We start from the raw sequence: 27,559 nt of genomic DNA on the forward strand, positions 1-27,559 counted from the left end.
ACAGACAGCTGTGGAGGCCAAGTCATTGGGTACATTTAAGGTAGAGGTTGATAGATTCTTGATTAGTCAGGACATGAACGCATAAAGAAGAGGGACGCCTCACGTCTTAATAAGCTGGTAAGGAAGGCGGGCTCTGTCGTGGGCAAAGTACTCGAGAGTTTAACATCGGTAGCTGAGCAAAGGGCGCTGAGTAGGCTACGGTCAATTATGGATAACTCTGAACATCCTCTACATAGCACCATCCAGAGACAGAGAAGCAGTTTCAGCGACAGGTTACTATCGATGCAATGCTCCTCAGACAGGATGAAGAGGTCAATACTCCCCAATGCCATTAGGCTTTACAATTCTACCGCCAGGACTTAAGAACTTTTTAAAAGCTATTATTAATGTTTTTTGAGATAGTGATTTAGATGCATATCATATTTTTTACTGAGTTAAGTATTGTATGTAATTAGTTTTGCTACAACAAGTGTATGGGACATTGGAAAAAAAGTTGAATTTCCCCATGGGGATGAATAAAGTATCTATCTATCTATCTATCTATAAAGGGAGAAAGCAGGAGATTGGGGCTGAGAGCAAAAACAGATCAGCCATGATGGAGCAGATTCAATGGGCAAATAGATAATTCAGCTCCTGTATTTTATGTTCTTACGCTCTTAAAAATGCTTAAACTGACACCTCATTGGATTTGAAACTGCTTTAGTACTGGCACGTTGAAACTTTCCACTTCAAAACCATTAGCCTTCATTGTCGCCATCATTTATATTATTTCTATTTCAAATGCTTCTGCAATTGTACTGGAAAATATTTATTGTTCATTGCCTCATTAATTATTTACAATTTAAGCACCTTTTGCTGTAATGACTTTCTGAACGAATATCTGTAATTGCATAGACTTCAATCCATTCTTACCAGAAATGATCTTTGTACTTTCAGCAAGAGATTCCAAATTCCAAAGTAACATTTACCTATCCTCTTATACATCTGGTATAGAAAATGTATGATGCATTTTGTCCTTACTGATTGAAAAAAACAACTGACTCTAATCTCATCCTCCAGCATTAGATCATAATATATCAAGTTCAGTTTATTGCCATTCAAACATATGTATGAATACCACCAAATGACTTAACATTCCTCTGGACCAATATGCACAACACAGTACATATAACTCACACACGAACATATGAAGTAATATTACCACAAATAAATTAACAATTAATGAGGGGCATTTACAATACAACTTAAAAGGTAAACAGTATAACACTACTAGTGCTTCATAGGTGATGAGACCTAGGAGATGGCAGGGAGTTCAGTAGTCTTATGGCCTGTGGGAAAAAAGCAGTTTCTCATCCTAACAGTTCTTGTCCAAATGCTATGATACGTATCTACTGCCCGATGGTAGGTGTTTAAAGAAATTGTTGGACAGATGGGAAAAATCAGTGACAATGCTAAGTGCCCTATGCAGGCAGCGCTCCTGCTAAGTATCTCTGATGGGTGGAAGAGAGACCCTGGTTGTCCTCTCAGTAGTCCTCACAATCCTTTCTAAGTATTTGTAGTTAGATGCTTGCTGTTCCCATACCAGATGGTAATTCATTTGATCAGGACACTCTTGATGGTGGTACTGTAAATTTTCATTAGATTGGGGTTGGAGGGGGCATAGATTTGTTTGCCTCAATCTCTAGAAAAAGTGGAGATGCCGTTGTGCTTGGGACCATGTGTGTCCATTGACTATGTGCACTCCCAGAAACCTGGTGTTCCTAACTCTCTCCATGGAGGAGCCAATGTAATGAGGAGAGGTCAGCCTGCACCTTCCTAAGGTCCACTGTCATCTCTTTGGTCTTGTCTATGTTGAGCCTCAAGTTATTGTGCTCACACTGTGGTGATATCACGTGCAATGATGTACCAGTACCTGATTGGAGAGCACTGAGCATGCACGGGGTTTGCCAGAATGATTCAGCATGTGGCAGGGTTAAGATGTGTTTGTTTATTTCTGTAAATAAAAGTTCTCTAATTCTTCCAGAATATGATTCTTTATTGTTAACTCATGGTATGTTTAAATAGAAGTAATATAACATGGTGTCAGAAGTGCTTTTGGAAGAATAATACGGGAGAATCGAGAATCAAAGATGATCAAAACAAGAAAAAAGTTTAAACGGTAATCAGTGATATGGAAGGTTTAACACCCCCACAAAAACTGCATCTGACTGGGAATGTAGCTGAAAATTGGAGGATATTCGAGCAACAATTTGAACTGTATTTATCGGCGATCAATTATGAAGAAAAATCAGAAAAAAATTATGCTTTTGCTCCATGTAATCAGAAATGACGCAGTACAGGTATACAATAATTTTGTCCTTGAAGATGGAGATAATTTCAATTCAAAGTCAATAATGGACAGATTTGAAGTATTTTGAAATATTTCGTATTTTGTAATTTAACATGCGAGCGATACAAATTCTTCACGTGTGTGCAGAGGGTTGCTGAAACAATTGATCAGTATGTGACTGAGTTAAGAAAGCGTAGTAGAACGTGAGAGTTTGGATTGCTCACGGACTCTCTTATTAAAGATAGACTGGGTTGTGGCATTCGAGATAATACTCAGAGAGAGACTTTTGCGTGAGCAAGATTTAAATTTTGAAAAAGCTTTTGCATTCTGCAAAGCTTCTGAGACTGTAATGTCACAGGCTGAAGAGTTTTTTGTTGAAAACTGCAATGTAAATGCTGTAAAAAAGCATGAATATATCAAGAAATATAATAATACGTCGACAAAACCAACAGAGAGCAAGATGGCATTTGAGAAAAAAGTCATGTGATTGCTGTGCAAGGGAACACCATCTAAATCAGTGTTTTGTATATGGCAAACTTTGTAACAGATGTGGTAAGATTAACCATTTTTCAAGCTCTTGTAGAAGTAGAAAGAAGGAAAATGAAATCAAACAAGTAAATGCAGTGATTGATGATGAACGTGAGGAATTTTATATCGATGCGTTTTATGAAAATGCTGACATGGAGAACATAAAAGCAGTAGCTGCAGTGTCTGAGACGACCAAACAGGAGGCAATTGATGATGTGAAAAAGCAATGGCAGGAAGAGGTTGCTTCAATGCAAGCGCTAATAAAAGAGACGCTGAGAGAATATGAGATTCAGTCTAACCACCGTCTAGAGCAAGAACGCTCCCAGTGGGCACAGTATAAGCAAGAAATGAAAGCACAAGTAATGGAAGTTTTATTGAAATGATGAAGTCTCAGCATAAAAAAAGAGATTACACAGTTAATGAATGAATTAGATGAAGAAAAGCTTAAAGCAAAGAAGAAGAAAAAGAAGAAGCACAAGAAGGGTCATGGCCCAGATAGCAAAGAGCCAACTTCAAAGTTTCCGCTAGCTGATATAGATTTGTTTATTGGTTAATGTTATTATTTGTCTTTCTTTTTAAGGAAAAGAAGATGTGATTCTTCAGAGATTCAATTAACTGATTCGGATGAGACAAAACATGTAAATAACAACAAGGAAGCACAAGATCTGTGTGTACCACTTAGAAGGTCCACTCATGTTTGTAAATCCACAGAGAGACTGATTGAGACTTGTTGAATTATGTATTTGTTTTGATTAACATTGTTAATTGTTTTTCATTTTAAGGAAGGGAAGATGTGGTGATATCACGTGCAGTAATGTACCAGTACCTGATTGGAGAGCACTGAGCATGCGTGGGGTTTGCCAGAATGATTCAGCATGTGGCAGGGTTAAGATGTGTTTGTTTATTTCTGTAAATAAAAGTTCTCTAATTCTTCCAGAATATGATTCTATATTGTTACCCACAGTATGTTTAAATAGAAGTAATATAACACACTCCATTCTGTCAATCGCTCTACCTCCTCTCTGTACACCATCTCATCATCATTGTAGATAAGGTCACCCACTGTTTTGTCATCAGCGAGCTTGATGATTTGGTTGAACTGGCTCTAGCAGTGCAGTCGTGTGTCAGCTGCAGCCGAACACACAGGCCTAGGGGGTGCCAGTGCTCAGCGTGATAGAGCTAGAGATGTTTTTGCTAACAGTGACCAGTGACTGACTGGGGTCTTTCTTCAAGAAGATTCAGTTGCAGAGAGAGGAGCTGAGACCCAACAAAGACTGTTTACCCACCAGTTTCTGAGAGATGATCGTATTAAAGCAGAGCTGAAGTCAATATATGGCATCCTGGCATATGAGGCGTCATTTTCCAACTGGGACAGGACTGGGTGGAGTGCAGAAGCTATGGCATCATCACTGGAACAATTTGAGTGATAAACAAATGGAAAAGGGTCCAATGTAGCAATAAGATGGGATTTAATGTGATCCATAACCAGCCACTCAAAGAACTTCATTATTGTTGAAGTCAGTGTCACTGGATGATGATCATTGAGGCAGATTACTATCACCCTCTTGGGCACCGGGATGATGGTGACTGCCTTGACACCTTTGGGGACAGTGGACTGTTCCAGAGTGATGTTGAAAGTGTCTATCTAAACATCTGTTAAATGGGCTTCACAATCCCTCAGCACTCAACCAGGGATGTTATCAGGCCCTGCAGCTTGACGTGGGTTGACCTTGGCGAGGGTCTTCCTCACATCAGCTGCAGCCAAACAGAGTGCTTGCTCCTCGGGGGCCTTACTCACCAGCGCACCATTCTGTGCATCAAACTGAGTAAGAGACATTCAGCTTATCAGTAAGAGAGACATCACTATTGTTGATGCACAGGGTGGACGTGTAGCCTATTATGGTATGAATACATTACCACAGGCGCGAGTCTCTGGTGTCACAGAAATGGCTGTATGTTCTCTGTGAATAATCATGTTTTGCCTTTCTGATAGCATGAGAAAGGACTGTGTTTGCTACTCTGAATGCAGCATCCCAATCTTTCTTCCATGCCCTGACCTCTGCTGTCAGCCATGGCTTCAGATTTGCACTCACATAGATGCATTTAATAATGTTGAGTCTTCAGTACACTTCTTTATGTAGCCAGTCACAGATCTCACATGTTCATCAGACCTCAAATGCAGGTAATCCAGTTTATTTAGGTGTAGGGCATTTGACTCATTGAAGCTGCTCTGTCATTCAAGCATGGTTGACAGCTCTTCAACCCTATTCCAATTCCTCCCCATAACCCTTAACCATCTTACCGATTGATAATGGATCAATCTCCACCTTCAGCATACCCAATGACTTGGCCTCCACAACCCACATACTCCTCACTCACTGGCTGATGAAATTTCTCCTCATTTCATTTCATGTCAAAAGGGACATCCTTTTATTTTGAGGCTCTGCCCTCAGTCTAGTCTTCCCAGTAATGGAAACCTTCTTCACAGGCCATTCAGTATCCAATAGTTTTCAATGAGATTCTTCCCTTATTTTTCTGAACTTCATTGAATGCAGGCTCAGACACATCAAATATTCCTCAAACTCAGCATTTCATTGCAGGCATCATGGTTGTGAACCTCATCTGAACTCTCTCCAAGGCCAGCACATCTTCCCTTAGAACATACATAAGAAATAGGAGGAGGAGTAGGCCATCTGCCCCATCGAGCCTGCTCTGCCATTCAATAAGAAACCTGCTCCGCCATTCTCTTGATATGGGACCCAGAATTGCTCACAATATCCCAAATGCAATCTGACCAACAAGCTATAAGGCTTCAACAATACATCTTGTTTTTATGTTCCACTCATCTCAAAACAGATGCTAACATTACATGCCTTCTTTACTACCAGCTCAACCTGCAAGTTAACTTTAAGGGAAGCCGGAAATTGCACCTCCAATTTCTGAAATCTCTATCGATTTAGGAAATACTCTACATCTTTATTCTTTCTCCTACAAGCAAGAACTAAGGACCTTAGCCATACAGCTCTCTCTAAGTATGCATCTGGATTGGATTCTGATCTTGTTGAAAACGGTGATTTCTCTTTGATGCTGTTTAATAAGAGGTTGCCATTTGCCCTGAATTAATAGAGCAACAAGGTTACCCATGCAAGTTTGAAGGCTATCACCATATGAAGAATGGCAAACCCGAACCTTCAGAATTGATCCATGTTTATATAATCAATACAGTCAACTTGTTTGATCAATTTTAATCTTGGTATTAATTAATATTGGGATTGAAATATGCATTTACTTCTCAGATAAATGCAATTCTTTGACAAAATATGCACACGAACAATTAGCATCCTCAAAATGATCTCAGTTCTGCCTCACTGTAAAACTGCAGTCATGCATTTTTATGCAATCAGTGAGCTACTGTGTGATTTCCAGAGCAGCTGCAAACAGCCAATTACTGATGTGCAATAACATTTACTATTAGAAAAAAATTATTATTTTGTGATTCATTCCTACAACCTTGTTAGAAAATAAAGTATTTTTTTTCTTGGTGGAAGAAAAATAATTTGTTGTATCCTAAAATGGAATAATGATCTAATTTCAATGAATCTAAATACTGCGCTTGTGGTGAAGTTCGGACAAGGTCTGGATTTTATTTTAAATACATGCAATGGCTTTTTAAGAAACATTCAGTCATAATTGGAAAAGATGGGATAGTGAAAAAGAACTGAACCACAGTTAATACTGTATGGTAGTTTGTATGAGGCCACTAATGATTCATTAATTGGCTCAGGATTTTGTACACAAGTAACAAGGCTGCGGGTTCAGCCATCTGAAACGTGTAACCCACGATAACACCTCATTACATTACTCTGAGACTGCTCTGTTGTTATAAGGACCATCATCCATATGAGATGTTACACTGTGGCCCTATCTACCTTCAGTGGTGTATATAAAAATTCCTATGGCATTAAAGTATTTAAACTGAAGTTCCTTTAACATCACAGCAAACAATTTTCCTCAACTCGACCTTTCAGTGGCCACTTATTTAATGTCTGTGAGACTTCATTGTGCATAAATTGGCTGTTCATTTGCCAGTGTGAATGTAACTGTAGGAATATTCAGTAAATTCACATAGACTGTGAAATAACTGGCTAACCCATTAGTTTCCAACTAAAAAATAATTAATTGGCTGTAAAATGCTTTTATTATGCCCAAAGAATGAGATAAGGCACCACTGCATATAAATGCAGTTGCATATCACTGTTTCTTCAGTATTATACAATTTAAAATCAATTTTTCTGGAGTGAAAATTGATAATGACCATTTCTGAGTCATTTCACATCACTCCAGATTTTTGACCAGATATTTTTGGATGTGAGCTTCTTTTCCCTTATATATATCTTATTAAATTAGACTCTAATTACAAATTTCAAAGAAGGTGGTTGAACATAGCCTGTAAACATGTTAATTCTTTAAACAGAATTGAAGACCAACCCACAATCCTTGAATGAAGGCTGCTCATTAAAATAATCAAAGGTTCTTGTTAAAATTCTTTTGTTTTAAAATTAAGTGAACTTAGAGAATGCCTTTCTGTGAATCACATGAACATAAAATTTACAATCAAGTGTAATGCACTCAACTGCTCGAACCTGCTCTGCCGTTTGATAGATCAGGGTCATATCAACTTCACATTTCACTTTACCCCCACTCACTCTTCAACTCCTCACAATTACAGCTGTCTCAAAAGTATTCAATGGCCCTGCTTCCACAGCACTTTAAGAGAGACCAATGAACCTCTAAGAAAAATAAACATTACCCTTTTTCTCAGGTTTAAGAGGTGACCTGCTATTTTAAAGCGAACCTTTGTTTAAATTCTGCCATAGGAAAAAATAATTTCTCCACATTCAGTGATCGGGTCTATGTGTAAGGGACAATTGGATAGCTACCTAATCAACCAGCTGCCTTGGAGCATCAGTTTAGTACTTTCAAACTACCAACCATGTAAATAAAATCTCAACAACACAATCAGCCTCTCTAATTAAAATCTGCATATAGATCAAACTGGAAGATACTTTAGTTGGCCCTTTTCATACTGTCCCATTCATTCTTGTCTTCTATGACTTCCAATGGTAATTGCAGTAATTGTGATATCAAATTTACTATCTTTCACTTTCTTTCTATGTCCTTGGATTTCTTCAACTCTCTAACTTCTTGCAAAGATATCCAATTTCATTTACTATTCTACCTACTCTACCACAGGGCACTGTACCCTTGCTCTACCTTCTGTACCTTCTGTCTACTCGATTCATTAATAATAAACCAATATTATAATAAACTACACTCAAGTGAATACATTTCCAACATCTGCAGAATCTCCTGTGTTAAATGAAGCTATTTACTGAGCACAATAAAATATGGTGGCCTAGAGATTCAGTCAGATTAAATGCTCCAGGTGATAAACTGTGGGAAAAAAGTGTTAAATTTGTTGCTAAATACCATCAGAAATTTCAAGGTGCGAAGCGCTCAGTGCAGCATTTCTAAAGGAGCCTGTGAACTGATATAAAAATATGTAGGCTTATCAACCAATCAAATTGAAGAAATCTCTCTGAAAGACACAGAGCCTAAAGCAGGATGCATTAATTAAATCCAAATTGCATGCAGAAGCAAAAAGAGATTAATAAATACAGATGAGATTAAGATAAAAATGCAAAAGAGAGAGACACAACATCTTTTTAAAAATCTACATTAAGTAACTGCTAAAGACTCCTAAATAATTTGTCAGGGCCAGAGAGGTCATTTGACTATAATTATTAATTACAACACTACTGATGTTCACTCACTCTTGAATGTACCAGCCCTAACTTTTTATGATATCTTCAGAGGAGACCTCCTGGAGAAAGATCTTAAGTCCACATCTTTCAGTCTCAGAGCTGTTGGTAAGGAGTGAAATAGTGTACTCTGTGGAGGAGTTGGACTTCCTGAGAGCAACATCAAATAAGTGCATATATGTGGGTGCTAGAGTAAGTACGTAGTATATTATCTCCACAGTCATTGTATGTACTGCTTAGCTCCTTGTTGTTCTTTACACATCAAGGTAAATAATTTAACCTAAGGAAAAGGAACGTTACATTGGCAGGGTGAATTGTCAACATATATAAACCTTCAAGAAAATGTATAAAAGTAGTTGGGCAAAAAAAAAGTACTGGGAATGCTGGTGCATAGATTCCAAAACGTCTTGAACTATGACACCATGGTACCTAATACATATGTTAGGTGCAGGTAGCAATTACTGATTATGACTCAAAGGCAAAAGTACTATTTTGACTTTGGATAAGATGTTTGTCAGGTCTTGACAAGCTGAAAGATCACAGTTTTCAAGTTAGAGTCAATTAGCTTCATATAAGAATGATTAGTTCGGGGTTCTAAGATGAAGAAGTGTGCAGAATTTAATGAAGTGTTTTGTTCCAACACTTCCAGAATTGCTGCCTGTACCTGATATGTGTATTAGCTATGCAGATGAAGTTAAGTTGTATAAATTCAGATCTCAGATTCAGATTCGAATTCATTGATCACATGCATGGAAACGTAACAACCAACACAACCTGAGGAGGAGCCGTCCCACCTCACATTCTGGTGCCAACAGAGCAATCTCACACTGCTTAGCAGAACAATAAAACAGAACACAACAGCAGCAAAACAAGTTTACTATTATTTAACCGTATACATGCATTCCACCAAACGAAGCAGCAGTCCTTCAGACCAAGGTTCACAACACTGTACATACAATTCACACAACACGTAATGTAATATTACCACAGGTAAATTAACAAGTAATGAAATATATTCCAGAAGATTGACACTTAGAATCAGGAGCATTTATGAAAAAAGTTAAAAAGTAAACAGTGTAACGGTACTGGTGCTATATATCTGACAAGGTTTGGGTGGTGACAGGGAGCTCAGTAGTCTCACTGCCTAGGGGCTGAAGCTGTTCTAGTCCTAACCATTTTCGTTCGAATGTTAGGGTACCTCTTCTGGATGGGAGGGGTCCTCAGGAATGCTAAAGTATGCACCACTCCTGACTAATATCTAAGATGGATGCAAGATAGACCCCGGTGATCCTCTCAGCAGTCCTGCAATCCTCTGTAGGGTCCTGAGCTCAGGGGCCTTGCAATTCCCATAACAGACAGTCCAGATGGTGATGCAGCTGGTCAAAACACTCAACGGTGCTCTCGTAACAGCCGGTTAGAATGGTGGGGCGGGAGGGTTGGGGGGGGGGGGGGGGGGGAGCCTCTCTTGCTTCAAAATCATCGGGAAGTGGAGGTACTGCTGTGTTTTCCTGATTAAAGAGGTGGTGTTGAGGCCCCTTTTCCTCCCTCCCACCCACAAACAGGGGTAATCTCCAGCCACAGAACAGCCCTCCAGACTCCAGGCTTCAAAGGTTCTAAGATTCATTTTGTTATCACTGTACGTAGAATACAACTGAAATTTGTCTTTTCTCCAGATAGCTGTAAAATACAGAAAACCATATGAAAGAAAGTCATCAATCCCCCTGCACGAAAAGAAAAAGAAACAAAACTTTGCAAACCCCAAACACCACCAACCCCTCCCTCACACAAGAACAGATCACCCAAACCCCCAGCCCGCAAATTGGCAACAAGAAACAATGTGTGAGAAGACAAAAAACATATAGATCTGAAAGTGGCTGATATGAACTACCGTCCAATCCATACATCTTAGAATTTCGATAACATCTCCAAGAGCATCAGGACCTGGCAGCCCCTCTCAGGCCAGTGACTCGAACCAACTGCCTCTCCAATGGCAGTTTCGTGAACCAGTGGCTTCCAGACTTCCAATCAATCCTTGGACTTCGTATTGACCCCCAGAGTAACCAATGATGGGACCCTGAATTCTAGGCTGTCATGCCTCTTCCCCACGCAGACATCCAATCCCAGGACCCACTGACCTGGGAAAGCCCAATATCCACAGAAGTCCTTTATCACCTGTTTACCTCGCTGGCCTTCAAGCATAGACTGCAGGCCTAAACTCTGGATGTCCTTTGTTCCATGTCCACAGCACTGGCCATGGTGCAGAGGACTCAGCTTTGGCCTGTCGTCTAACTCCTCCACATCCCTATCCCTAAATGCTAATATGGTTTCTAACTCCCCTAGGATCTAGGTTAGATACCAGGTAATGCACTTCTTCCTTGTGAATGGAGGATGCAAGTTTATTGGTCTTAAACAAAGGCAATCATTGTTTTAAATTATAATGACAACCATAATCATCCAATAGTAGGTACTGCATAGTAGGATCTCCTCAAACAGCTTTGATTACCAACAAGAGTGGTATTTATCAAACTTTCCCCCAAGCTGACCTAAGATTTTATTGTTTTCAATTTCTTATTTCCCAAAAGGTAATCTAGTTTTGGGTGGGTAGTGAAAAGAAATATGAAGGTGTTTATATTACCTGGTACAATGGGTACTGAGAAAAGGACTTTTTTAAGGTAGTGGTGAAGATCGGAGGTATCTTTAACTAAAATTATCCAATTAAACCCATTCAGATTTATTTCAAAATGTAAGATGCTAACTTTTCATTCACAAAAATTCCTTTGACTTAATGTTGAGATTTTTCATCCCTTGATAAAATACAAAAAATACATTGTTACAGTATTTTTTGTTAACTAGGAGAGGGAAGTACTTGAACAAAACATTTAATGTAAATGGGAAGACGACACCATGTCACAATTGTAGAATGCAAGCCAACTTCTGAAGGCAGCCCAATCAGAGAAGGATATGCCACAGTCACAACATACAATAGGTCTAAAAGGGGTTCAGAGGGATTTCGCTAGAGTTTAATCAGATTGGTTCAATTGGTGAGAGGCCTCTTCTAACAAATATGTTATTTCCTCATTAATACAAATGGAGTAGTTCACTGATATAACAAATAATGACAGAATGAGCTTATTTGATGTATAAATATTTTTCCTTTGAAGCATGAACAACAACATTTGTATTACATCAATGTTTTTATTACATGTAAGCTACAAATCAATAAAGTTAACAGTGTTTCACATGGATCTTCTTTCCCAAACCTGCTACTATCCCAGTTTTCATTTAGCTCCTCTAATCAAGGGTGGTAACTAAAATTGGTTACAGCTGATTTTATTTTAAAGGTACAAGGATAGGGTTTAGCTCTCATTGCTATGCTATGATTATTCCATGCATACAATTTCAATTGGAAACCCAATTTCAATTAAGAAGAAACTTGTTAAGTATTATGGCTTCCTTTGCTGTTTATAGCAGGGTGAATTCATGATTTGTGCCTTATTTATTATTAGACAGCGATCATAATGCTTATTTTAAAAAAAATCATATTTGCTTCCATGAGAATTCATTACCGTGCTGATCTGAATATTTTCAAATCTTTCCTTTTTGATTAGAATGATCCCTTTTAAAATTAAAATTCCTGTGATTTAATGATCCTTTGGGAGCTCTATATAAAATCACTAATCCTTTGCAGTTTACCCATTTTTTTGCCTTGACATCTCCAGACTACATAATTTGTAATAATAAAATGCTGCTTTTTGCTAACAATTTTAAAAGCAAATAGGTGGCATAGATGGAAATACATGAAGATCAATATATTTTAAGTTACTTTCACAAGAAAATGCATAAAGTATAACATTACCCCAGCTTAATGGAACTTCATCATGGGGTTCTCATGTGAATTACCTGGAATTCATGTGCTATCAATAATTGTTAACTTCCTAAAGCACAATCAAGGCAGACAAGGACCACACTAACACCTGAATTATAGCAAAGTTAAATCATCCTAGTTGATATATCACTTCATTTCCTCTCACTAGTCAGGCTACATCTGGTGCATTCAAAAACAAATGAAGTGTTCACCTGAATCAAACAAAACAATATGAATATAAGCCCACTGATATATATACATAACAGATTCATGAGGGAGTAAGCTGCTGGAGACCCTTCTCAATAATGCCTGGGAAAACAGCAAAAGAGTCATTTAAATCTGACAATTGAAAGAATTTCTGAGAGACAGAAGAATGTTCTCCATTATCCAAAAGCTTTGTTATGGATGATGACATGTGACCTATCTGGTTTGTTAATGTTCATGTTGGAAAACCTTTAGCTAAGAATGCTCAGGAAGTACACCATGAATTATTGTGTATATCCATGAAAAGGCCTATCTTGAGTAATTAGATTGTTTGCCCCCACTTCTTCAACCTGTACCCTAAGGTCCCCCTGTTCTTCAGTGCTCCTTGCAACCCTACATATATGTACAGCTCTTACTATTCCTATCCCTCCACACTTATCAGGGTTAAATTCAATCTGCAATTGCTCTGGCCATTTTACTGATAAATTTACCATCACCTTGTGACCAACAATTATCCTCCTCCATGCCATCAACATGGCTAACTTTATGTCACGTCATTTGTAGAAGTACAGATTACAGAGAATCAGAATCAGGTTTATTATCATTACACATTTCTGTTTTGGAATCTGTTTGCTGAGGGGAAGAAGCTATCTCTAAAACCTGTGGCTCCTCCCTGGATAGTGAGGGTCCTTAATAATAGATGCCTCCTCCTCTTGAAGATGTCTTCAATGGCAGGAAGGTTGGTGCCCATGGTGAAACTGGCTGAGTCTACAACCCTCTGCAGCCTCTTGCACTCCTGTGCATTGGAGCCTCCATACCAGAAGCTGATGCAACCATTCAGAACCTGATAAAACTGGCAAATGTCAAACTGCTAATGAAGCAGAGACACTGGCAAGTCTTCTTCATGACTGCTTCAATGTGTTGTGCCCAGATTAAATCTTCTGAGATGCTGGTGCCCAGAAACTTGAAGCTGCTCTCCCTTTCTGCTGCTGACCCCTCAGTGAGGATTAGTTTGTGTTCTCCCGACTTCCCCTTCGGGAAGTTCACAATCAATTCCTTGGACTTGCTGACATTGCACTACTCAGCCATGTGATCTATTTCATTCTTCTATCTCTCCTTGTTACCATCTGAGATTCTACTGACAATAGTGGTTTCATTGACAAATCTATAAGTGGTGTTTGAGCTGTGTCTATCTCAAATACCTGGCTATATCTCTAAGTATTCACAAAGATAAAAGATTAACCTTTTTTTTAAAATCATTGAAGAATGTAGTGAAATGCATCGTTTGCATCAATGAACAAAACAGTCGGAGGGTGTGCTGAACAGTCTGCGAGTGTCACCATGCTTCCAGCACCAACGTAGCATGCCCTCAACTTACTACTAAACCTGTTTGTCTTGGGAACATAGGTGGAAACAGGGGCTCCCTGTGGAAACCCATGCAGTATTGAGGAGAGCGTAAAGCACCTTACAGACATCAGTGGGAACTGAATCACAATCGCTGGCAGTGTAAAGCATCAAATTAGCTGCTATGCTGCCATAGCAAATGTTGTATCCATATTGTTACTGAATAAAACGAATAGTGCATATCAAATCTCTTACTATCTCTCCTTTCAGTTAGTCTTGACAAAGGGTCTCGGCCTGAAACATTGACTCTACTTCTCCCTATGGATGCTGCCTGGCCTGCTGCACTCCACCAGCATTTTGTGTGTGTTGCCCTACTCAGGTTGGAGGAACAGCACCTTATATTCCATCTAGGTAGCCTCCAACCTGATGGCATGAATATTGATTTCTCTAACTTCTGTTAATGCCCCTCCTCCCCTTCTTACCCCATCCCTTATTTATTTATTATTTTTTCCCTTTTGTTCTCTCTGCCCCTCTCACAATCACTCCTTGCCTGCTCTCCATCTCCCTCTGGTGCTCCCCTCCCCCTTTCTTTCTCCCTAGGCCTCCTGTCCCATAACCTTTTCCCTTCTCCAGCTGTGTATCCCTCTTGCCAATCAACTTTCCAGCTCTTAGCTTCATCCTTCCCCCTCCTGTCTTCTCCTATCATTTTGGATCTCCCCCTCCCCCTCTCAAATCTCTTACTATCTCTTCTTTCAGTTAGTTCTGACGAAGGGTCTCAGCCTGAAACATCAACTGTACTTCTTCCTATAGATGCTGTCTGGCCTGCTGCATTCCCCCAGCATTTTGTGTGTGTTGAGTGTATATTACAGCACAGATCTCTTTGGTACACCACTGTACACAAGCTTCCAATCATGAAAACAACTCTCCACCATTTCCCTTTGCCTCCTCTATCCAAACCAAATTTAGATTCAATTTGACAAGTATCCACCGCACCAGTAATGTTGGTGTCATCTGCAAACTTACTAACTATGCCATCCAAACTCTCATCCATATAGATGACAAACTACAGGGCGCCCAGCACTGATATCTGTGGTACACCACTCATCTCCCAATAGCCTTTTGCAAGGAAAGATACCAATAACATTGAAACTGTACAAACACAATTCACAAAGATGGTGGTGAGTTATAAGGTGAATCAGTTAGGAGTCTATTCCTTGGAGCATAAGAGGACAAGGGGAGATTTTATAGGGATATACAAAGTTACGAGGGTTATATGCAAGCAGGCTTTTTCCACTGAGGTTGGGTGAGACTAGAACTTGAGGTCATGGGTTAAGGGTGAAAGGTGAAACATTTAAGGGGAACCAGAGGGGGATGATCTTCACTTGGAGAGTGGAGCGAGTGTAGAAAGAGCTGCCAGAGGAACAGGTTTGATTGCAACATTTAAGAGAAGTTTGGATAAGGACATGGATGGGAGGGGTATGGAGATTCAGGGTCATGGCTCATGTGCAGGCAGAACAATAGTTAAGTACTGACTCGATGGGGCAAAGGCTCTGTTTCAGTGTTGTTGTGTTCTATGACTCTAAGGCCCATTGCCTTCATTTAGTTTATTTTTTCATTTTAGTTTCTCTTCATATCCATTCTCCTTCAGAATTTAAAAGTAGTATCCTTTGGTGTCCAGTACTAGTTCTGTAATCTCTGTTGAGTTTCATTACTTTGTCTCCTCTCTCTCCTATAGGTCATCCAAAATGGAATCATCCTAACACCATCCCCCGACCTCTATTCCACTTTTGTGTCCATCAGAAGATCTTCGCAAGTGAAGCTAGACGGAAACTAGGCACTCTCAAAAAGATCCCCAAATCAGGTACAAAGAAGAGTGTGAAGGTGTTTCCACTCAGACGTGTTAAAATGTGATTTACATCAATGGAGAACTCCCCACTTATTGCAGCCTGTAGCATTTTACTGAGCCGCAAAGAGAAAAGAGCGATCGCCCTAAAAGACATGTTACCCATGACAGCCAGACAACAGCAACGCACATGGCAAAAGACACATTGGCTGTAGGCAGCATGAAAAGATCACTAAAGTTCACAGAAATACAAGGTGAAGAGCAGTTAATGAAATACATGCTAAGGGAAGAACCTATCTGTAACAGAGCAAAGACAAGAAACTTAACTATACAACAACTATTTAACATAACTATATTATACTGACCTCATAATTATAAATACTGTACTTGAATGCACACAAAGACAAACACACACACAAATGTGTCTGTGCATATATGCATCTGAACACATGTTCATGCAAAGATACAAATTCTCTCCTGTATATAGAACAGTTTGGCCCATTGACAATTTCCTCTTGCAAAATCTTATGCACAAGTCAAATTTTTGAATGTATATTTAAGAAGGCCATTTGTTTTGTCTTCTCTACTGAAGCAGAAGCTGCCAAGGTACAAGGAAGGCCACCAGAAAGAAAGGAAGTTCTCTTGGGCATAAAGTCTCAGCAGGCTAAGGAGAGGATCAGTTTCCTCATCACTGAACTCCAATTGAATGAGTTTCTCAGAGGCTACTTTCTCAGAGGTTACTTCCTCCAAGTTTATTCTTTATGAGACTGAGCAGAATCTGACCAGTTTGGGTAGGAATATAATCAATGTTGAATTGTGACTTTGTCCACTCCTGCTTCTATTTTGTTGTGTTTTTGTGTGAGGGAGGTGGTGTAGGGGCAGGTGTGGGGCAAGCAGAAAGTGTCCCTCACCACCATCCAGTGCCCCAAACAGTCCTTCCAGGTGCGACGACACTTCATCTGTGAGTCTGTGTGGTCGTCTATTGTATCTGGTGCTCCTAATGTGGCCTCCAGTATATTGGTGAGACCCAACATGGATTAGGAGACTGCCTCGCTGAGCACCTATGCTCCAACCCCCAGAAAAAGCGATGTCTCCAAGTAGCTTCTCATTTCAATTCCTCTTCCCATTCCCATTCTGACATGTCAGTCCATGGCCTCCTCTACTGCTGCGATGAGGCCACACTCAGGTTGGAGGAGCAACAAATTATATTCCATGTGGATAGGCTCCAACCTGATGGTATGAACTTCTGTCTGAGCATTGTGATCTTTGGAACTTCTTGGCACCAAGATTTATGGGGACAGAGACTTAATGTACAAAAAGCCTTAATACGAAAAGCTTAGATGTGTGGGACTTCTTCAGTGCACCTAACAAAGGTTCTTGAAACAGTATGTGGAAAGTCTAACTAGAGGAGAGAACTTACTGGATCTCATTATGGCCAGGTGATATTCCTGACAGTGACCACAACAATTGGGTGAGGGCAAATTATGACAGGATATGACATGAGATAAGGAGCAATGATTGAGAATAGCTGCTGTCAGACAAATCCACAGCAGACATGTAGGAATTGTTTAGAGTCCAGATGATCAGAGTTCAGGATCAGCATATTCCAGTATGAAGTAAAGACAAGGATGGGAAGGAAAGTGAATTTTGGAACGTTGGACCTGAGAAGATCAAATCTAGTTAGGATTAGAAAGGATGCATACCTGGACTTCAGTAAGGCATTTGATAGGGTCCTTTATGCTAGGCTGATTCAGAAGATGAAGATACAAGGATTCCAGGATTAATTGCAAGTTTGCATTCAGAACTGACTTTCCCATAGAAGACAGGGAATAGGGTGGAATGCTGGAGTTCAGTGACTAGTGCTGTCCCACAAGGATCAGAGCTAGGACCTGTTTCTTGTAATGCATATCAATGATTTGGATGAAAATGTAAATGGATGCATGAACAAATTTGCAGATGTCACCAAGATTAGAGTGGTGGAGAGTGCAAAGGATTATCAAAGAATGCAGTGTGTTATAGTACAGTTACAGATATGGGCAGAGAAGTAGCAGATGGAATTCAATATTGGCAAGTCTGAGGAGGTTGTACTTTGGGAAGTCAGCTGAAAGGAGAAACTATGCAGAAGTGGCAGATGGAATAGAGTGTCAGGAACTGTATGGGCATGCACTTTGACAGAAGAAATAAGAGCATGGACTATTTTCTAAATGGTGAGAAAATTCAAATATCTGAGGTATTTTGCTCCTGCCTGATTTTATTGTTCATGGCATCTACCTTCCTCTCAATGCCTCCACTCTTTGACCTGGTTCTCCAGTTCCTATCCCCCACCAAGTTAGTTTAAACTCTTCCAAGCAGCACTAGCAAACTTATGGGCTGAGATACCCCTCCAATTAAAGAGCAACCTCTAGTTAAAGTCCCTGCTGCCTGGAAGAGGTTCCAATGATCCAGGAATCTAAAACTTTGCTAACCGAGCCACTCTTCCATCTGTTCTGTATTTCTTTTCCTGCTTTGACCAGCATGTGGCACTGGGACTAGTCTAGAGATTATTCCCAGTGCCATGTGCCAGTCCTGCTTTTCAGCCGCTTTCCTAGCTCCCTATACTCACTGCACAGAGCTTCTCCCCCCCACCCCCCTTTCTACCAATGTCATTGTTGGCAATCCAGCATGACCTCTGGTTGCCCAACTTCACCCTTGAGAATGTTCTGCAGCCACGCTGAAACATCCTCATCCCTAGCTCATTGGAAGCAACACAAATCATGGCCACAGAATCTCCTGCCACCTCCCACCTACTATCAGTATTGCTCTGCTTAATTTTACCCTTCCTTGCTGAGTGGCCCCTGTGCCACTGCCCTGTTTGCTGCTGCTGTGCCCTGAAAGATAATCCCCTACACCCCTCAGCAGTATGCAAAGGGGTGTGCTTGTTACTGAGAGGAATGCCACAGGTAAACTCTGCTCTGACTGTCTCCTCCCCTTACTTCTCTATCTGAAGCCTGTACCTTGGGTGTGACCATCTCAGTAAGGGTGTCATCTAGGAAGCCCTTATCGTCCCAGAGCACCAGCTTCAAGTCCACCTCCAGTTCCTTGACCTGGTTTGTCAGGAGTTGCATCTGGGTGGACTTTCCACAGATGTAGTTATCGCTGGACCCTGAGGTTCCCTGCCTTCCTGCATCTTTCAAGGGGAGCAAAGGGTGGTTACAGAGCAGCCATCTATAAAGGGATTAGGAGAAAGTAGGGAGTAGTGGGCCAGCATGAGCTCGTTGAGCTGAAGGGCCTCACCATACTGTATCTCTAGATAAATAAAAAAGAATTCCAGAAAGTAACTCTTAAGCAGACTGCACAAGCTTTGCTGCAGGCCTCATATTCCATTCTCCCAAACTGATAAAATTAATCACAACTCCACTGAGACATTCAGCTCCCAATGAATTCTTAAATATCTGCAAATAAAGACTGGAATTTTTTTCACTGCCTTAAATTGAATTTTTTTGCCTTTACTCATTTTTATTGCATGAAATATCATTTTATGAGCAATTTATAGTTTTCTGAAAAACTAAAATGCTTCAATGGAAGTGTCATGCTTATGACAGCAAGGACTGAAATATCTTCTAAAAATACAGAATGGAAGACTACTAAGAATGATAATCACAACTTTACTCCTTCACCACAGGGTATACATTCAAAGGAATTGAAATAAATTTTCTCCCTTATCTGGTTAGTGCTTTGGTGTCTCTGTTTATCACACTTCTGCAGGCAGCTGCTTGTGGTACTGGCAAGTTCCCGATCTCCATGATGACCATGTGTAACCTTTTATGAGACTCTGTAGTTTTGCTTGGGTACAGTGGATGAAAGTTATTACTACATTGAAAAAATGACTCAATATAACAAACAGAAAATAAAGAAGGACATGAGCTAAAAGACAGAAATATGAAAATAGTGCTAATAAAATAAAGGAAGTAACTAAATATTAAAGCTAAGCTATTAAGATCAAATTTGCAGGAGCTAAAATACTGCATTTAGTAAACTTTTCCTGGTCTGTCATTTTCAACACCAGTGTTTAAATTCACAACGGGCCTACACATCCTTTTTTATCTACTTTAGGGAAGAAATTTTCATGAGATAATTTTGGGCTGACTTGTTTTAATTCTGTGGCAGTTAATTCAAGAACGCATTCAGAAGGGTGAAATGACGCCTGTGTAAAAATTACATGTTTTTGTGTGAAGGAACTTAATTCTGCAATTAACCTGATAATACTTGATTATTTCCAGCTGTCATAGAAAGAAAAATAATACAAAGGCAAGTGTGAAAGGACAGTACTTACTTTAATACATTGATTAATTACAATGTTATTAGAATCAAGTGAGAAATACCAAGGGAAAAGTTGAACAAATAACTAATTAGGCAAGAATTGAATATATATTCATCCTTTAAAGTGTTGTTGTTAGTTTTTTATTATTACCTTTAAATTTAAATGCTGAATGTGACCTGTTGAATATATTGTTTCCTGTGAGGAAAACACTTTTCAAAAAATTCTAATAAGCCCATTGCTAAGATTTTCACCATTTGATATTACAATGGCAATTTATCCAAAATGTAAGCTTCATGAAAAAGTTTGCTGAAAACCATTTAACTACAATGTTCTAATCAACCTCCAGAAATGACTCAGCCATTGTTTGCAAGGATTTTGTGTTTAAATTTTCAGTTGTGGTATGAAGGTTCCTAATTGAGCATGTGAACTTCTGGGAGGTTCACTGTCTCTAAAAGTCAGGTGACTTAATTGTATCTGTTGTAATCTGTGGTTCAGGCATACCATTCTGTCTTCCTCTTTCCAAGTGTTTAAACGACCAAGTGTTTAAACGTTCCATCTCCCTCACCCTGCACTGATTCTGTTACACCATCTTTCTGTTAGTAATGATGAAGGGACCTGTTAAAAGAGCTCAGCCCAAAACATCAACTTTTCCATAGATGCTGTTGGCCTGCTAAGTTCTTCCAGCATTTTGTGTGTGTTAGTGATGTCCTTTTATTCCTCACACAGTGATGTTGGAGACCTAGCCTCCAAATACAATGGCTTGGATCATTCTTTCCGAGGTTTCAAGTGTTATTTCTTTAGTTAAGTGGAAGCTAGCCTGGGACATCCGCACATGTGTTGTTACATGTGGAAAGATTCTGTCACCTCTTCCCAATGTTGGGACCAGCATTGGACCTGACCTTGTTGAAATTCCCCTGGGAGATCAGCTCTCTAATCTTGAGCCATTTTAGACCTAGTTCCCATTAAGGGTTTGGAAGGAGTGCATATATGAGGATAAACAAAGCCAGTTAAGTAACAGAGTCATAGTCATGAAGTTGTACAGCAGGGAAAAGACCCTTCAGCTCATCCTTATCTATGCTGACCAAGATGCACATCCTTTTCCCAGAAGTTGGCTTACATTGCTCTAAACTCCTCTCATCATGCTTCTTAAATGTATCTTGTATATCTACCTCAATTACTTCCGCTGGCCACTGGTTCCATACATTTACCACCCATGTAAGAATGTTACCCCTCAGGTTCTTATTAAACTTTTCACCTCTAACCTTAGAACTATGCCCTCTAGCTTTTGATTTCCCAGCCCTAGAAAAAAGTCTGTTCACTATATCTAACCCCTTCATAACTTTATATATCTCCATGAATAATCACTCTTCAGACTCCTATGCCCTGAAAGCTAAGCTCTGCCTGTCTAACTCTCCCCTATTACTCAGACCCTCGAGTCCTGGCAACATCCTTGTAATTTTTGTATTCTTTCCAGATTAATTACATCATTGTAGCCAAAACAATGAACTCAGAACTCCAAGTGTTTCCTCACCAATGTCTTGAACAATTGAAAAACAACCGCACAATTTGATAACTCAATGTCCTGACGAAGGACAGTATGCCACAAATCTTCTTCAATGTCCTATCTTCTTGTGATTCTACTTTATGAAAACTGTACATCAGTAGTCCAAGGTCCCTGTTTTCTATGATTGTATCAGGGCCTTACATTTAACGTAAAAGTCCTAACTTGCTATTCCTTCTATATTCTTAGCCAGATTGAAGTATAAATGGCAAATAACAATGGGCCTAGCACCAACCCCGGAGTAACAACAAATCACAGACCTGCACTCTAAGCAAGATCCTTCCAACATTACCCCCTTTTCCTGCCATTCAGTCCAATCTGTATTCAGTTTGCCGGTTCTCCTTGGATCTCACTCATTTGCATTTTCATTGTAAGCAATGTGATAGATGCTCTGTTAACTTACCAATGATTGCATTGGGTAAGAAAGCTATCAGATGCCTGTTAAAGAACTGTTATGTATTCCTGCCTGCTGGAATATTCAAAAATGAAAAGATCTTTGACTAAATTGTGGAGTTGCATTTCTGCTGAGATTATCCAAACCAAAAGGAAAGTAGCCCAACTGATTTTTGTGCAAGCTATCCATTCCTTTTTGCATATACACATACACCAACAAAACTTTGCTGAATGGTAGTTGCAGTGCCACACAGCATGGAACCTGGCCCTTCAACCCATCTGGCCCATGATAACCCACCTAAACTAATCCCATTTGTCCGTGTTTGGCCCAAATTCCACTAATCCTTTCTGATCTGCGGATTTCCATGTACTTTTCAAATGTTGTACCACTTCCTGTGGCAACTTATTCCACAAACATACCACTCGGTGAAAAAGTTGCCCCTCAGGTTTCTACTAAACCTCTCACCTTAACCCTTTCTCTTCTAGTTCATGATTCCCCAACCCCGTGGAGGGAAAAAGCTGCATGCATTCAACCTAACTATGCCCCTCATAGTTTGGAGGGAAACGCTGGAGGAACTCAACAGATTAGGCAGCAACTATGGAGAGGAATAAAGAGTCAAGGTTTCGGGCCAAGATCCTTCATCAGGTCTGGGAAGGGAAGGAGAAGAAGCCGGAATAAGAAGGTTGAGGGAGGGGAAGGAGTACAAGTCAGAACATGGTAAGTGAAGCCAGGAGTTCCATCCACAACAGGGAAGATTTCCTGGTGGCCACCATTTTAATGAGGCTATACTTCTCATGAGGAGCACTTGTCGGAAATTATACCTGTGGATATTTAGTCTGCTGCAGTATCACACACTTTACAACTTCCTAAGCATTTACTTTAACACAAGTTGTGAATTCACTGCAGTCTTTTGCCAAGTCACCATCTGTTGTGTAGATTCTATTCAACAAGCATTCCTTCACATTATTGTTAATTTTGATGGTAGTCAAACATCTTTCTAGTATATAAAATCAACCTATTTCTTTTCCTCCAAACAAATAGTGCCCTACAATTCTGTGTTACAGCACAAAAGCTATGTTTTTCCCTGACATTGGGTCTGCTACCTTCTGCTATCACATGACCTACATTTTGCCATTGTAGCACCCTGGGAAAGGTTTCACTGCTAGTGTAACGGTCTTTCTGCAGAAACAGTGTTTGGGTTGTGGTTAGAGATAACGGCTGCTTTGGAATGTGAGCCGATCAAGGAAAGGAAGGTGTTTTTGTGCTGTATGTCTCACACCAGGGTGATTTGGGTCTTTTATTCAGCGGGAAGAAAGAAGGTGCTGGTGTGGAGCCATGATTCGACGAAGGCCAGGGAGATCGAAGGAGGATCGGCGAAGGGGAAACCGTAAGCGCCAACTTGTGCACATTAGACTGTTTCATTAAAATGGGCCCCTTTCTTTTTTTTGCTTTTTCTTCACTAACCCTGCAGTCAAATTAAGAATTATAAAGCGAAATCTTTTAATTGTATGTGATGTACTGTCTGTTATTTCGTGGTACTGAATTGTAACCGGGGAACACATCACGCAGCATCTACACAAATGAGGGGGGGGTGGTTCGGGGTGGGCTCACATCTCAATCTCACATGCTTGGCAGGGCCCGAGATTGTCTTCCATAGACCTACGCAGCCGACGGAACCGCAACCCCGAACCCCACTGACAATACCTTAACACCTGGATGATTAGATACATGTTAATGTTGAACTCATTGATGATACTGCTTTTTGTTCTGTCTTTAGCTTGGCCATTAAACTCACACCTTAAGCTACCTTTGTATTCTTCAGTTCAGTTTCTATTGGAAATCTAATTTTTGTTGACTTCTTAAAAGTAAACTCTTGCAACTGTGACCTGTATCCTCATGGCATTTAAATCACACACTAATCTCTCCATCGAAGTGTCATGGAACTACAATGTTTTATAAAGTCCCTTAGACTGACGAAGGGACCCACACCTACCCTCTAAGTCATCGAGTTACAAGTACCAAGTAATGGAAATATCATTTACAGAGCAGGGCTGAGGTGAACTTTTATCAAGTGAACTCTAAAATGCCAACAACTTCGTGGCTGTGCTGGTAAAGAATGGCATCAAATCATTAGAAAGATGTGACACAGGATTGGAAGATATTTGCATCCTTGTGGGTTGAGTTAAGAAACTGCAAGGGTAAAAGGAACCTGACGGCAGTTATATACAGGCCTCCCAACAGTAGCTGGGATGTGCACCATGGATTATAACAGGAAATAGAAAAGGTGTGTCAAAAGGACAATGTTATGATAGTCATTGGAGATTTTAACAAGCAGGTCAATTGGGAAAATCAGGTTGGTAATGGATTGCAAAAGAGTGAATTTGTTGAATGCTTGTGAATTGGCTTTTCAGAGCAATTTGTCATTGAACCTAGTAGGGGATCAGTTATACTGGATTGGGTGTTATGTAATGAATTGGAGGCAACTAGGGAGCTTAAAGTAAAAGTGCCCTTAGGAGCCAGTGATCACAATGTGATTGAGTTCATCTTGAAATTTGATAGGGAAAAAGTAAAGTCCAATGTAGCAGTATTTCAGTGGATTAAAGGAAATTACAGTGGAATGAGAGAGGAGTTGGCCAAAGTAAATTGGAAGGAGCTGCTGGCAGGGATGACAGCAGAGCAGCAACGGCATGAGTATCTGGGTAAAATGAGGAAAAGTACAAGACAGATGTATTCTAAAAAACATGAAATACTCAAAAGGTAAAATACTACAACGTGGCTAATGTACAAACAAAAGCAAGGGCATAAAACAAAGCAAAATTTACCTGGAAGATAGAGGACTGGGAGGATTTTAAAAACAGAAAGTAACTAAAAGAATCATTAGAAGGAAAAAGATGAAATATGAAAGCAAGCTAGCAAACAATATCAAAGTTTTTACAAGTATGTAAAAAAATAGAGAGATGATAGTGGATATAGGACTTCTAGCAAATGTGGCCAGAGAAATAACAACAAGGAGATGGAAGATGAGCTAAATGAGTACTTTATACAAGTCTTCACTGTGGAAAACACTATCAGGGTGCCAGATGTTGTAATGTATGAAGGAAGAGAAGTAAATGCATTTACTATTGCAAGGGAAAAGGTGCTCAAAAAGCTGAAAGACCCAAGAGTCTCCCGGACCAGATGAACTCCACCCTACAGTTCTGAAAGTGGTAGTATTAGAGATTGTGGAGGCATTAACAATGATCCTTCAAAAATCATTGGACTCTGGCATTGTGCCAGAGGGCTGGAAAATTGAAAATGTCAGTCCACTCTTTAAGAAAGGAAGGACTCTTCATAAAGAAAATTATAGAGTTGTTAGCCTGAGCTCAGTGGTTAGAAAGATATTGGAGTCAATTGTTAACAATGCAGTTACAGAGTACTTGGTGACACAGGACAAGATAATCCAAAGTCAACACACACAAAATGCTGGTGGAACACAGCAGGCTAGGCAGCATCTATAGGGAGAAGTGCTGTCGACGTTTCGGGCCGAGACCCTTCATCAGGACTAACCGAAAGGAAAGATAGTAAGAGATTTGAAAGTAGTGGGGGGAGGGGGAAATGCAAAATGATAGGAGAAGACCAGAGGGGGTGGGATGAAGCTAAGAGCTGGAAAGGTGATTGGCGAAAGTGATACAGAGCTGGAGAAGGGAAAGGATCATGGGATGGGAGGCCTCAGGAGAAAGGAAGGGAGGGGGGAAGCACCAGAGGGAGATGGAGAACAGGCAAACAACTAAGTATGTCAGGGATGAGGTAAGAAGGGGAGGAGGGGCATTAATGAAAGTTAGAGAAGTCAATGTTCATGCCATCAGGTTGGAGGCTACCCAGCGGTATATAATTCCACGTCCCATTACACATGCTCATGTAGGGTGCTGAATCCTGTTTTCCTTGATGACAATATATCCTAAGAAGACTTATCTGAGTTTGTAATCATTTTTAAAAAATATGTTGTTCCTCCTCCTCCTGTCCAAGATAGCGGTAATCGAAGTGTGTTCAAGTGTACAAAGTGTTTTTCAAAATTGGTCATTTTGTATCTTATTTTTCTTTGCAATTTTTACACATCGGTTTTGGACCAAGATATCGTGCCAAATATGGGTATAGTGAAAGTGTTTATTGCCTTTGTTATACCTTTATTATTGAGCTCTGTTTGACAGATTTTCTTAAGCCTTCAAGTAAATGTTGAAAGTTTTCCCTTTAATGCATTATGATCTATTTTCTCTGCTTGTTGACACCCAGATTCTAATACAGTATATTTCATAATCATTCCTCAGTTGTATTGAATCCTGCTGCTCTGGGTTATATTCTATTAACTCTATTGCACTAGAGACAATATCTTACTTCTAAATTGGACTACTGTGCAACATTATAGCTTTAAAATCTGTTTTCATTGGTCTCATCAAATGAACACTACAGATAACAATTTGTTTTCAGTTTGCTGTATGATACAATGAGTGTCAATTGAATGCTATCTTCAGGACACTTTGCATATCAACAAGCAGCTTTTGTCAAGCACTGTCCTCTCGCCCTCTAGATCTCAAAGGAAGAATACATTTGTTTTGGACTAAGGCCATCATGCTTCATCAGATACATTGCAGTTTATTACAGGCATCAGATGAAGATTAAGCAGAGTAAGTTTAATGTTTCTTTTAATTTAGAAGAGAGAAAGATTATTTCATTTTGACAGGCAATAAGAGGAAAGGATGTTTCCCAAGTGGGGTGACTAGAACCAAGAATCAAAGTCACAAAATAAGGAATTGGCCTTTCAGGATTGACGTGAGAGCATTTCATTCAAAGTGTGGTGAATTTTTGAAATACATTATCAAAGATGGAGGTGGAAGCCATTATCAGTTACATTTGAGATGGCAACTGACTGTTTCATTTTCAAATTAAGAGAATGAAGGATTTGGATCAGTGCAATAATGTGATATTAAGGTAAAAGATCAGATATGATTTTGTTAAACATTGTTATTTCACATTCATTTGCCATTGTGCAGCAAAATTGGTTTCACGGCCCATAGACAAAGGTAGAAACCAAAAGAGGAAGATTTCAAAAAGAGCAGAGATGCTGTATGATAATATGTATGGCCAGAGGATTTATGGAGGAAGAAAAGGATCTGAAAAGATGAGCAAATTGTGGAATATAGAGATTGCAGAGGAGAGGCCGAGTGCAGTGAATGCAGGAGATAAAGATACTACATCACTGTTCAAACAGACAAGAACATTTAGGAAAATGCCAATCATATAGTTCATCATACAGGGGGGCATTGAGAGCAGACCCAAATGCAAGACACAGACACTGAAGTTCTAGGGACAGGACTAGGGGTGTCAAGAAAGTA

The sequence above is a fragment of the Hemitrygon akajei genome, chromosome 1, assembly GCF_048418815.1.
Source record: "Hemitrygon akajei chromosome 1, sHemAka1.3, whole genome shotgun sequence".
NCBI classification, from domain to species: Eukaryota; Metazoa; Chordata; class Chondrichthyes; order Myliobatiformes; family Dasyatidae; genus Hemitrygon; species Hemitrygon akajei.